We start from the raw sequence: 13,792 nt of genomic DNA on the forward strand, positions 1-13,792 counted from the left end.
GGCCATGGCAGGATGTGGCGCCATGGGAGCAGCGTTCGCAGCTACACCTCCCGAAGGAACTGCAAGGCAAAATAGTCCAAGACCTACCGCAGCAGTGCAAGATCCACCGAGAGCGAGTGGAGCCAGAGACACAACGACTCAGGCCAGAGTGGATAGAGCGCGACAAGAAAGAAGGGAACGTCGGCATTCACCAGAACTTGCTGAAGAAGATATGTGTGGACTCCCGTGTTTCACACGACGGGTCCGAAAAACTCGAGTTCCATCAGGATTCAAGCTACCCGATAGTTTCAAGAAATTCGATGGCCTGCAAGATCCCGAGGATTGGCTAGTCGACTACCTCGAGACAGTAAAATTGATAGGTGGAACAAGAGCAACAGCCATGCAGAGCATTCAAATACATTTGAGCGGAGCCGCCAGATCGTGGATAAAGAAGCTTCCCCCAGGCTCCATCGACAGCTGGGAAAGTTTTGAGGATGTGTTTATCAAGAATTTCCGATCAACCTGCAAGAAACCTGCGACATTAGAGGAGCTGAGGTCATGTCGACAAAAGCATGATGAATCAATGAGGAAATACATCCAAAGGTGGAACATCATCAAAAACTCGGCAGAAAATATATCTGACGAGAGAGCGATAGATGCGTTTGTAGCAGGAGTTCGACGAGGAGATTTCGTGGAGGACTTGGGAAGAACAAACCCAAGGACAGTATCAGCATTAATGGAAATAGCAAACAGATGGGCAGATGGTGAAGATGCAGTACATAACAAATGACATAGGTCCCCAGAGGAGGACCGCAGTCGAAATTTTCAAAATAGACGCCGATTTCCTCGACAATTCTCAAGTTACGACGCACCCGGCCAAATATCGGCTGGCTTTCGGGGAAACAATGGAGGAAACAATAGAGATGACTACCAAAGAAGTAGTGCACAGCAAGGAGACAATAGAGATAACAGGCAAAATAGCGGGTCAAGATTTCAGAGATCTTTCGTAACTCCCGAAGATATGATGAACGGGCCGTGCCAGATGCATTTTTATCTCGATAGCAACGGGAAAAGGCAGTCAAGACACCTGCAAAAGGATTGTCGCAATTTTCAGGCAATGTTGCGAGTCGCAGGAATAGCCAATGCTCAAGCAGTAAACAGAAACCCCCAGGGGCCCAGGAGTGAGATCCACTTACCACCTCCTCCCGCAATCACGGACGAAAATCGACATCAGCTTAGAATAGCGGCAGCACCGCAACCACCCCCATATGTTGATCCTAACAACAATGGCGCGGTCTCGATGATTCAGAAAGCTAGGCCATCTAACAGGGCTCAGAAAGTAATCTCGCGGCAAGTGTTTATGGCAGAGAAGATGCCTCCACTAACGGTTGAGTACCTAAATTGGTCAGGGCAAGACATTGGCTTCACAATAGCGGATCACCCGCAGCAAGTTCCTCGACCAGAGCAATCAACACTTATCTTACCAGCAGTAATTGCAGGATTCGACGTATCTCGAGTGTTTATAGATGGAGGCAGTGATGTCTACGGGTGCTTCTATTCTTGTAGACAGTGTTCGGCCTCCAAGAGCAGAGGTTTGTAGAACAGCAGCAAGTTTCCCTTAAGTGGATCACCCAAGGTTTATCGAACTCAGGGAGGAAGAGGTCAAAGATATCCCTCTCATGCAACCCTGCAACCACAAAGCAAGAAGTCTCTTGTGTCCCCAACACACCTAATAGGTGCACTAGTTCGGCGAAGAGATAGTGAAATACAAGTGGTATGAATAAGTATGAGCAGTAGTACGGCGCCAGAAAAGTGCTTGCTGGCGTGCAGTTGATGGTAGTAATATTGCAGGAAGTAAACATGCAGCAGAACAGTAAACAAGCAGCGATAGCAGTATTTAGGAACAAGGCCTAGGGATCATACTTTCACTAGTGGACACTCTCAACATTGATCACATAACAGAATAAATAAATAGATGCTAGACTCTACACCCTCTTGTTGGATGATGAACACCACTAACTGTGTAGGATTACACGAACCCTCAATGCCGGAGTTAACAAGCTCCACAATATTCAATGTTCATATTTAAATAACCTTAGAGTGCATAACAGATCAACATAACCAAACCAAGTACTAACATAGCATGCACACTGTCACCTTCACACTACGAAAGGAGGAATAGATCACATCAATACTATCATAGCAATAGTTAACTTCATAATCTACAAGAGATCACAATCATAGCCTACGCCAAGTACTACACGATGCACACACTGTCACCATTACACCGTGCAGGAGGAATTAACTACTTTAATAACATCACTAGAGTAGCACACAGATAAATTGCGATACAAAACACATTGCAATCATAAAGAGATATAAATAAGCACTTCACTATGCCATTCATAACAGCGAATAAGTATTCTGTGAAATATAGCCTAAGAGACCCACACGGTGCACACACTGTCACCTTTACACACGTGGGACAAGGAGTCTCCGGAGATCACATAAGTAAAATCCACTTGACTAGCATAATGACATCTAGATTACAAGCATCATCATATGAATCTCAATCATGTAAGGCAGCTCATGAGATTATTGTATTGAAGTACATAGGAGAGAGATTAACCACATAGCTACCGGTACAGCCCCGAGCCTCGATGGAGAACTACTCCCTCCTCATGGGAGACAGCAGCGTTGATGAAGATGGCGGTGGTGTCGATGGAGAAGCCTTCCGGGGGCACTTCCCCGTCCCGGCGGCGTGCCGGAACAGAGACTCCTGTCCCCCAGATCTTGGCTTCGCGATGGCGGCGGCTCTGGAAGGTTTTCTCTGGTTTTTGTCGAACTTCGTAGGGTTTTCGCGACGGAGACTTTAAGTAGGCGGAAGGGCAAGGTCGGTGGAGTCCTGGTGGGGCCACACACTAGGCCGGCGCGGCCAGGGCTTGGGCCGCGCCGCCCTACTGTGTCCCCACCTCGTGGCCCCACTTCGTTTCCCCTTCGGACTTCTGGAAGCTTCGTGGAAAAATAGGACCCTGGGCGTTGATTTCGTCCAATTCCGAGAATATTTCCTTACTAGGATTTCTGAAACCAAAAATAGCAGAAAACAGGAACTGGCACTTCGGCATCTCGTCAATAGGTTAGTTCCGGAAAATGCATAAAAACGATATAAAGTGTGAACAAAACATGTAGGTATTGTCATAAAACTAGCATGGAACATAAGAAATTATAGATACGTTTGAGACGTATCAAGCATCCCCAAGCTTAGTTCCTACTCGCCCTCGAGTAGGTAAACGATAACAATGATAATTTCTTAAGTGACATGCTATCATAATCTTGATCAATACTATTGTAAAGCACATGAGATGAATGCAGCGATTCGAAGCAATGATGAAGATAATGAGTAAACAACTGAATCATATAGCAAAGACTTTTCATGAATAATACTTTCAAGACAAGCATCAATAAGACTTGCATAACAGTTAACTCATAAGCAATAAATTCATAGTAAAGGGCATTGAAGCAACACAAAGGATGATTAAGTTTCAGCAATTGCTTTCAACTTGTAACATGTATATCTCATGGATAGTTGTCAACATAAAGCAATATAACAAGTGCAATAGGTAAACATGTAAGAATCAATGCACAGTTGACACAAGTGTTTGCTTCTAAGATAGAAAGAAGTGGGTGAACTGACTCAACATAAAAGTAAAAGAAAGGTCCTTCAAAGAGGAAAGCATCGATTGCTATATTTGTGCTAGGGCTTTTATTTTGAAAACATGGAACAATTTTGTCAACGGTAGTAATAAAGCATATGTGTTATGTAAATTATATCTTACAAGTTGCAAGCCTCATGCATAGTGTACTAGTAGTGCCCGCACCTTGTCCTAATTAGCTCGGATTACCAGGATTATCATCGCAATACACATGTTGACATAGGCATCCCAAATGGGCCTGCCAAAGATAGTACCCGAGGTTTACTGAAGGTCCAATACCCGAGGAATAAGAAGATTCGGAAGCCCAAGATATATTAAGGAAAGTTAGAGTTGTAATAGGAAGTGTTATTTGTAATCTGGCGGGATGAGTTAGAAACCGGCCCGGACTCTATAACTTGTACAAAACGAAACCCTCAGCTCCACCTCCTATATAAAGGGGGAGTCGAGGGACGAAGAGATCATCGAATCATTGTTACAAACCCTAGTTTTCATAATCGTCGAGTACTTTTCGGCTGAAACCTTCGAGATCTACTTGCCCTCTACTTCCAACTAAACCCTAGCCTATAATCCATAGGCATTGACAAGTTGATACCTTGTCAATTGGCGCCGTCTGTGGGAACTAGAGGCGTAAGGATCTGATCTCGATGGCACGTTCAAGATCTTCGACATCGTCAACCGCAAGCAATGCAATGGATCGAGGTAAACAGATCGCTGCTGGTCCTGTCGATTTTGTTCCTCACCCACCCTCCCGTTTGGATGCATATGCGTATCTGGCGGAGCCCATGGAGATGACGTTCGGAAGATTTCACTTTCGCGTCGAGAAGGAAGGATCGTATCGTGTCGAAATTCCGATTTCGTCGGGATCATCGGCGGTCGATTCCGATTTTTTAAGCTATACATCGTCAACCGAGTCAGGAGAAGAAGAAACTTCATCGACACGTTACGTCAGCGCCAGAGCAAGAGAGAAACTCGCCAAGATCTTCAACGACATGTCGTTTGAGTCATCTGCGGACTCATATATAAGCGATGCCTCAAGTGACGTCGACAGTTACGACTTCATCGACAAATCTATCACAGTGGGCAAGGTCTTCATCAATCTCAACGATGATGTCACTAAACCCAACATAGATCTGAGAACAAAGCATCATCAGATTTATGCAATTGAGGATCAAGAGGAAACATCTGAGGCTTTCGACGATCTGGGAAATCCATACGTCGATCCCTCCAATCTGCGACAAGGCCTGGGCAACAAATACGTCGGACCAGAGCCGCGAGACAGAGTTCAACTTTCACAAACAGCGTGGGAAAGAGCCGCGAGAGCTATGAACGGTACAGAACCAATGGCTACCACGGCCACACCAGAGGAATTACAAGCATATCAATATAGACTCGCACGAGCTGCCAGAGAATTAGAAAAACAGACAGCCGAGTTAAACAGAAGAAAGGAGGCAGCTTCTGCATCCAGCAGGAGAAGGGCAGATCTAAGTCGACAATCTAGAACCTCGGGTGATAGCCACCGAGAGGCTCGGAACAGAGGAAGATCAAGGTTACAACACATACCCGAAGCTGAAAGAGAGCACTTGGTTCAAAACCTCGACATGTCCTTTATGTCGATAGATACAAGAGGGAACATTATCCCTAAGACACCAGAAGCTGGGTATATGGCGACACAAGCCTTTATCCTTGCATCTAAACCGCCTCCAGGTGATCCAAGGGAAACACTATACAATATGGCGATAGCAGGGGTTGGAGCTATGGGGACAGCGTTTGTATCAACGCCTCCCGAAGGAGCGGCAAGGCAAAATAGTCCACGACCTGCAGCAGCAACGGCGGTAGCCCCTGAAGGGCCAAGCGGAGCAAGAGACACGACAGCACAAGCAAGGGTCGATAGAGCGCGGCAAAGCAGAAGGGATCATCGGCAATCTCCAGAGCATAACGACGAAGATATGTGCGGATTGCCATGCTTCACGAGGAGAGTCCGAAAAACTCGAGTCCCTTCAGGATTCAAGTTACCCGACAACTTCAAGAAGTTCGACGGCCTTCAAGATCCAGAAGATTGGCTAGTTGATTATCTCGAGACAGTGAAGCTCACAGGAGGAACCAGGGCAACAGCTATGCAAAGCATCCAAGTGCATTTGAGTGGAGCCGCGCGATCTTGGATAAAGAAACTCACTCCAGGATCTATCGACAGCTGGGAAAGTTTCGAGGACGTGTTCGTCAAAAACTTCAGATCCACGTGCAAAAAACCTGCGTCGTTAGAGGAGTTAAGAGCATGTCGTCAAAAGCCAGATGAGCCAATGAGAAAGTACATCCAAAGGTGGAATATCATCAAAAACTCGGCAGAAAATATATCTGACGAGAGAGCAATAGATGCGTTTGTTGCAGGAATCAGGCGTGGAGATTTTGTCGAGGACTTGGGAAGGACCAATCCAAAGACAGTATCCGCGTTAATGGAGATAGCAAACAGATGGGCAGATGGAGAAGACGCTGTCCACAACAAACGGCACAGGTCGCCAGAGGAGGACCGTAGCCGAAACTATCAACCGAGGCGACGATTTCCTCGGCAGTACCAGAACTATGACGCTCCAGGACAAATTTCGGCAGGTTTTCGGGCAAACATAGGAGGAAACAACAGAGATGATTATCAGAGAAGCAGTGAGCAGCGAGGCGATAACAGAGACGATTCTCGCAACAACAGACAAAATAGCGGGCCCAGATTCCCGAGGCCTTTCGTGTCCCCCGAAGAAATGATGAACGGACCGTGCCAGATGCATTTTTTCCTCGACAGCAACGGAAAAAGACAGTCAGGACACCTACAGAAAGATTGTCGCAATTTCCAGGCAATGTTAAGGTATGCAGAGCACGCTAACGCTCGAGCAGCACAGAGAAATCCTCGGGAACCCAGGAGCGAGATTCACCTGCCACCACCTCCCGCGATTACAGACGACAATCGACACCAACTCAGAATAGCGGCAGCACCCCCACCACCACCTTATGTTGATCCCAACTCTCACGGAGCGGTGTCGATGATCCAGAAGGCAAGGCCGTCAAATAGAGCTCAGAAAGTAATCTCACGACAAGTGTTTATGGCAGAAAAAATGCCTCCACCAACTGTCGAGTATCTTAATTGGTCAGGGCAAGATATTGGCTTCACCATAGCAGATCATCCGCAACAAGTTCCTCGACCAGGGCAGTCAGCACTTATTCTGCCAGCAGTTATTGCGGGATTTGATGTCTCTCGAGTGTTCATAGACGGCGGCAGCAGCTTAAACCTCATGTATGCAGACACATTGAGGAAGATGAACATATCCTTAGCGAACCTGAAGCCAACAGACACAAGGTTCCACGGGATCACACCAGAAAAGCCAAATTATCCATTGGGAAAAATTAATCTCGACGTTCAGTTTGGAACCCGAGAGAATTATAGAATCGAGAGGCTGGAATTTGAAGTCATGGATTTTCCGTCACAGTACCACGCTTTGTTGGGACGACCAGCATATGCTAGATTTATGGCGGTACCACACTATACATACTTGTTATGGAGATTGCCTGGACCAAGGGGACCAATCACAGTCAAAGGAAGCTTCGCTTTGGCCGATAAATGCGACAAGGACTTTCATCGGCTATCAGAAACTTTCGGGATGCAAGCTGAGTATTTGGCGTCAAAAAGTATGACTGACTACGACGTGCTACCAGATGTTGGAAAGCCAAATAAAGAATCAACTTTCAATACCGAGAAAAATTCTAAGGAGGTGCAGATTCACCCGACAGACCCGAAAAAGACGACATCCATTGCAACAAATATGGATATCGCATAGGAAAGCGCGCTCGTCAAGTTCCTCCGTGAGCACTGGAAAATCTTCGCATGGTGTCCAGCTGACATGCCAGGAGTACCCAGGGAACTTGCCGAGCACCACCTCAACTTAGATCCTCTCGCGAGACCAATCAAACAACCCTTGCGGCGTTTTTCGGAACCAAACCGCAAATCTATGTTATCAGAAATAAATCGGCTCAAGGATGCTGGTTTTATCAAAGAGATATCTACAGAAGCCACATGGGTAGCTAACCCAGTGATGGTGCCGAAGAAACACACGACAGTCCTTCGCATGTGCGTCGACTTTACGTGTCTCAATAAACATTGTCCAAAGGATCACTTTCCCCTCCCGAGGATCGATCAAATTATCGATTCCACGGCTGGATGCGAACGTCTTTCCTTCCTGGACGCATATTCTGGTTATAATCAGATCAGATTAAAAGAAGAAGATGAAGTAAAAAACCGCGTTTATTACACCATACGGCGTGTTTTGCTACAGAACAATGCCTTTTGGTCTAAAAAATGCGGGAGCAACATATCAGAGGATGATGCAGAAATGTTTGGCGACACAGATTGGGAAAAACGTGCAACTATACATCGATGATGTCGTCATAACGTCAAAAAAGGGGGCAACGCTGATCGAGGATCTCAAGGAAACTTTTGACAACCTCGACAAATTCTGCCTCAAGCTGAACCCGACGAAGTGTTCTTTCGGCGTCCCAGCAGGAGAACTTCTGGGGTTTTTAGTTTCAGCAAGAGGAATTGAACCAAATCCCGACAAAATACAAGCTATAGTAACAATGAGGAAGCCAACAAAGTTGAAAGAGATACGGCAGCTAACTGGGAGAGTCGCAGCTTTAAGCAGATTCGTCGCCAGGCTGGGAGAAAAAGCGTTACCATTTTACGCTTTGATAAAGCAAGGAGATAAATTCCAATGGAACGAAGAGGCAGACAGAGCTTTCGAGGATTTGAAGCGCACAATTTCGACACCACCAATTTTGGTGGCACCAAAGGAAAAGGAACCTCTCCTGCTGTATATTGCAGCCACACCCCAAGTGATTAGTACGGTGCTAGTTGTCGAAAGAGAAGAAGAAGGGAAAATCCATGGAGTGTAGAGGCCAGTATACTTCGTGAGCGAAGTTTTGTCGCCCTCAAAACAAAGGTACCCTCAGTACCAAAAGCTAGCATATGGAGTGTTCACAACAGCACGAAAATTGCGCCACTATTTTTCGGCACACCCGATCATAGTGGTCAATGAAGCTCCCTTGTCAAATATACTAAACAATCCAGAAGCTACGGGTCGTGTCTCCCTTTGGGGAATAGAACTTTCCCCTCGGTACATCACGTATGAAAAAAGAAAAGCAATCAAGTCGCAAGTTCTTCCAGACTTCATTGCAGAGTGGATGGAGCTGCAAAACACAGGACCCCCAGACTTGTCGAGAACATGGACCATGAACTTTGATGTGTCCAAGAGACTTGAAGGAGCTGGCGCAGGAGTAGTACTTATATCACCTGAAGGCGACAAGTTAAAATATGTCCTTCGGATGACGTTCCCTAACGCATCCAATAACGAAGCAGAATATGAAGCTCTCATACACGGGATGAAGATGGCAAAAGCTTGCGGTGCAACTCGACTAAAAATCTTTAGCGACTCACAATTAGTGGCTCAGCAAGTTATGAACCAATGTGACACAGTCAATGACAGCATGATGGCATACAAGGAGGTGTACAACGAGCTCGAGAAGTTGTTTGATGGATGCGAAGTAAATCATATTAGCAGATTGAGCAATGACGAAGCCGACGTTCTTGCAAACATCGGGTCGCAATGCCTTGAAGTTCCGCCAGGTGTATTTTGGGAAGAGATAACAGAGAGATCTACTAAATTGACAAAATCAAAAAAGAAGGAGAAGAAACCCTCGGGGGCTACTAAGGAGGAGAAAGAAGAAGAAGAAGATCAGGATCTGATCATGATGATACAGATACCATGGATGCAGACGTATATATCATACATCCTCAGGAAAGAAATACCCGATGATCCAGTTGAGGCAAGGCGAGTAATTCGACGCTCCAAAGCTTTCACGGTGATCAAAGGAGAACTGCACAAACGAAGTATTTCAGGCGTCCTGCAAAGGTGTGTCACACCCGAAGAAGGAAGAATAATTCTGAAGGATGTTCACGAAGGAATATGTGGCCACCATGCAAGTAGTCGAGCTATTGCAGCCAAGGTTTTTCGGGCAGGATTCTACTGGTTGACAGCAATCGAGGACGCCAAGGAAATAGTAAGAACGTGCGACGCGTGTCAAAGGTTTGCCGCAAAACCTCACTCTCCAGCAGCAGAACTAACACCAATACCATTGTCGTGGCCCTTTGCCCAATGGGGACTTGATATGGTGGGCAAGTTACACAAATCCTGGCCAGGAGGAAAGGAGTATATGCTAGTAGCTGTCGACAAATTTACAAAGTGGATAGAAGCGAAGCCGATAAATTCACCCGACGGAGCGTCCGCAGTAAAATTCATAAAAGGCCTCGTCTTCATATTTGGAGTGCCCCACAGCATCGTCACAGACAATGGCAGTAACTTCACATCCCACGAATTCAAAGATTATTGCAAAGAAGTGGGTATCAAATTGCACTTTGCGTCAGTTGCACATCCTCAAACCAATGGGCAAGTCGAGAAAGCCAATGGCATCATTTGCAATGGCATCAAGAAACGCCTGCTAGGACCACTAGAAAAAGCTCGACATACCTGGCCAGAAGAACTACCAAGTGTGTTGTGGAGCATCCGAACAACACCAAATACGGCGACACAGGAGACCCCGTTTTTCCTGGTCCATGGAGCAGAGGCAGTACTGCCAATAGAAATAGAGCACGACTCCTCCAGAGTTACAGAGTATAATGAAGAAACTTCTAAGATAGCATTGGAAGATGACGTCGACGCACTCGACGAAGCTCGAGATGAAGTACTATCAAGGGTAACCAAATACCAACAGGACTTGAAGAATTACCACAGTCGACGTCTGCGGCCAAGATCTTTTCAGGTGGGAGACCTAGTTCTTCGGCTCACGCAAAAAAGCCATGAAAAACTCGAGTCACCATGGCTTGGCCCTTACATTGTCACGGAAGTAATCGGAGGAGGAGCATACAGGATAAAGGACAAGAAGACAGGGGTGGAGGAGCAAAACCCCTGGAACGTGGCGCAACTCAGGCGGTTCTACGCCTAGAGCTGAAAAATAGTCCTTGTAAAACCTCAATGTACTGAAACGCCCGCGAGTTTTCAGACGCACTCTTTTCCTTTTTCGGGGCACCGAGTGGGGCCGGGAAAGGTTTTTAATGAGGCGGGCTCGCGGTGCTGCAATATAATAAAGATAGTATCAGTATGCTTTTTCTTCATCGACACGTTCAAAGTTTCGGACACGAAGAATTCCAATATAGCTCTTCGAAAAAAGAAAAGCCTCGCCTTGGTATTAAAATACCTCGCGAGTAAATAAAGAGAGGAAATAGTACTTAACAAAAAAGTTCGGGGGCCGATTCTCGCTAACACTGCATATTGAATAAATGCCTTGGTTCAAAACCTCGCAATACACAAATACAAAAAATAGCCACCACAACACTCGGGGGCTAGACAAATATAGAAATATGATGATTGCTTCACAATACAAATCACAATAGTGGGTTACAAAGAAGAATTTATCTACCCGAGGAAAATAATCAGTCATGATTCAATATATCATCAAGGGTAATTCTATTTTCTTCAGGAGCAGCGCCAAGAAAATCAGCATAATGACCATCTGCAAAAAAGTCGGCATCCATCCGAAGAAGGTCTTCAATCATTTCTTCGGCTATAGGCGAAACCTTCGTGTTAATTCGGTCGACACCAATTCTTCGGCGCCTTACCTTCTCATGAACTTTCGCAACAACTTGGGTCAGGTCAAGCTTCGAGTGGCAAATCTGAAGCATGATAAGGGTAAATCTGGCGCCAGCTACAAGTTGAGCTCCGACAAAATCATGGATCCTGTGGGCATCCTTGAATTTCTCCATTAACTCGGGAAGAGTTTTTGGTTGAACGTTCCGAGGAAACATGGAGTTGTAAACCATAGACAGGGTCTTGGTACAGAAGTTAAGGAAGTCGCGAGTTTGAGAGACGCGATCCTGAAATCTGACAATCTGGCGGGTCCTCTCTGGGGTAGCCCAAAACAGAGAACCATGGTCAAGGGAAAGGTTAACAAGGAAGTTCGTCCTAGTATTTACCCTCTCTTCTTCGGCAACAGCATCAGCAAAGGAACCTATTAAAGCAACGAAGCAGAAAACTTCAAGAAACATAGCATGAAGACGGAAGATATTGGAGGATGAAACAAGCGTACCCGACATATCCGCACTGGCTTCACTCATTAACTCGAGCATGAAATTTTCTCGAGTAGTCGCCTTTTCAGCCTCGGAAGCAGCAATTTCCTTAGTAGCCATGGCCTCGCAAGCTTGCTGAAGTGCAATTTTTTCGGCTTCGGATGACTTACGAGATTTCTCCATCATCACAAGTGTTTGCTTCTTTGCATACTGAAGTTGCTGCCGAAGTTCATCCAATTCTCGCGGCAAGGAATCTTCGACAGGTGTGACATCAGCACGAGTTCTTCTTGAGCGAGAGGAAGAAGGCGAAACATTGGAAGGAGCGGAGGATGGAGTATAGTTATCAAATACCAACTGAAATTTAATGAAACAAGACAACATCAATCAACAAGGAAAGACAGAGTTTTCATTAATCTTTCGGAATAATTACAAAGGCCTTACAGTGGAGCTAATAAAGTACGTGTCGCCAAATAACTACTTTGGCGACAAGAGCAAAAGAAACAGAGAAAGAAAAACAAAGAGGCATGCAACTAGACCTCCGGCCTTGATGAGCTAGGAGTCGAGGCTGGTTTGATCCCGAGATAGGCCAAGATTTTCTTCGTGTTGGGCTTGGCTGCCTTAATCAGCGACCTCCATCTTGATTGCTCTATCTGATTGGTGTCGCAAACCTTCATCCAATCAACAGATTGTTGGCTGTCAGCGACCAAGGCAACAGTACTCTCGACAGCAATTTTCATGTTTTCCTGGCGCATCTTCAGTCCAAGGTCATCTGATGAATTAAAGCTCTTGGCAAGGGTAAGGAAAGTCGGGGGCTCCTCTTTCTTCGGGAAGAAGTAGGGGAACAGCGCCGACAGTCCCGCACTAGCATTCGCCACGCCTTCACGAATTTCGGCTCCATGAAGCTCAAGATAAGAAAGTGCGTCAAGGAGAGGATCATTGTCGGGGTTCTCCAGGTCAAACTCTTGGTTTGTTTGGTCTGCCACATGAAACAAAATGTTGGTCAAAAACAAGAAACAGCGGGTAGCACAAAAATAGAAGAAATCAATAATATTACTTTGAGTGCGTCGACTTTGTGATTTCAGACGCTTGAGGATCCCCTGCTCACGATCAGCCTGTGCAGCTCTGTGCTCATTTAAAGCAGTTTCAGCATCCTCAAGTCTTTTCTGCAGATCCTCGACACGAGCAGTCTTCGCTTTGGCTTCATCAGCCTCTGCTTTGGCTTCACTAGCAACAAGTTCGGCTTTCTTACGCGCCGTTTCACTTTGCTTTAGTTGTTGAGCAAGTGTGTCGGCACGTTTGTTGGCCTCTGCAAGTTTCTCTGTCGAAGTTTAAAAGAAAAAGGAAAGGTCAAAAAGGTTGCGACAAAGGACAGGAGCAAGAAGTCAAAAACAAAGACAGCAAAAAAGTTATTACCCTCAGTTCTGTTGGCATGTTCACGATACCCAACGAATTGGGAACCGATGCGAATAAGCTCTTTGACCATGGGCTGTCAAAGAAGAAAAAAAAGAGAGAGAGAAATATTGGTATGAAAAACGGATGAAGACATAAAAAAACAAAATAGAGGAAATATAGATATCGACAAACTTACATCGTCCAAGAACAAAGTGGAAGAGCCGCCTAACTGAGGGGCAGGCTCAACAATCGTTTCAATCCTTGCCCTTTTTGGTGAAGGCGCAAGGGGGCTTGATGGCGGAGTAGTGGTGACGACGTTCCGTTGAGGAGGCGAAGATTCTTCTCCTTCAACTAGTGTATCCGAAGCAAGCAACGTATGTGACGTACTCGTACGGGGAGCCGCGTCGATAGCTCGTACTTCTCCCTCGTCATCACTACAATTAAAAGAAGACAGCATAAAAAGCAGGACAAGACAAAACATTTCGGGTACAAAGATAAGGAGAAATAAAATAGACTTATGAGCTGACGAAGGATTCAAGATAAGGATCGTAAG

This window comes from Lolium perenne, chromosome 5, assembly GCF_019359855.2.
Source record: "Lolium perenne isolate Kyuss_39 chromosome 5, Kyuss_2.0, whole genome shotgun sequence".
In the NCBI taxonomy this organism is placed as follows: Eukaryota; Viridiplantae; Streptophyta; class Magnoliopsida; order Poales; family Poaceae; genus Lolium; species Lolium perenne.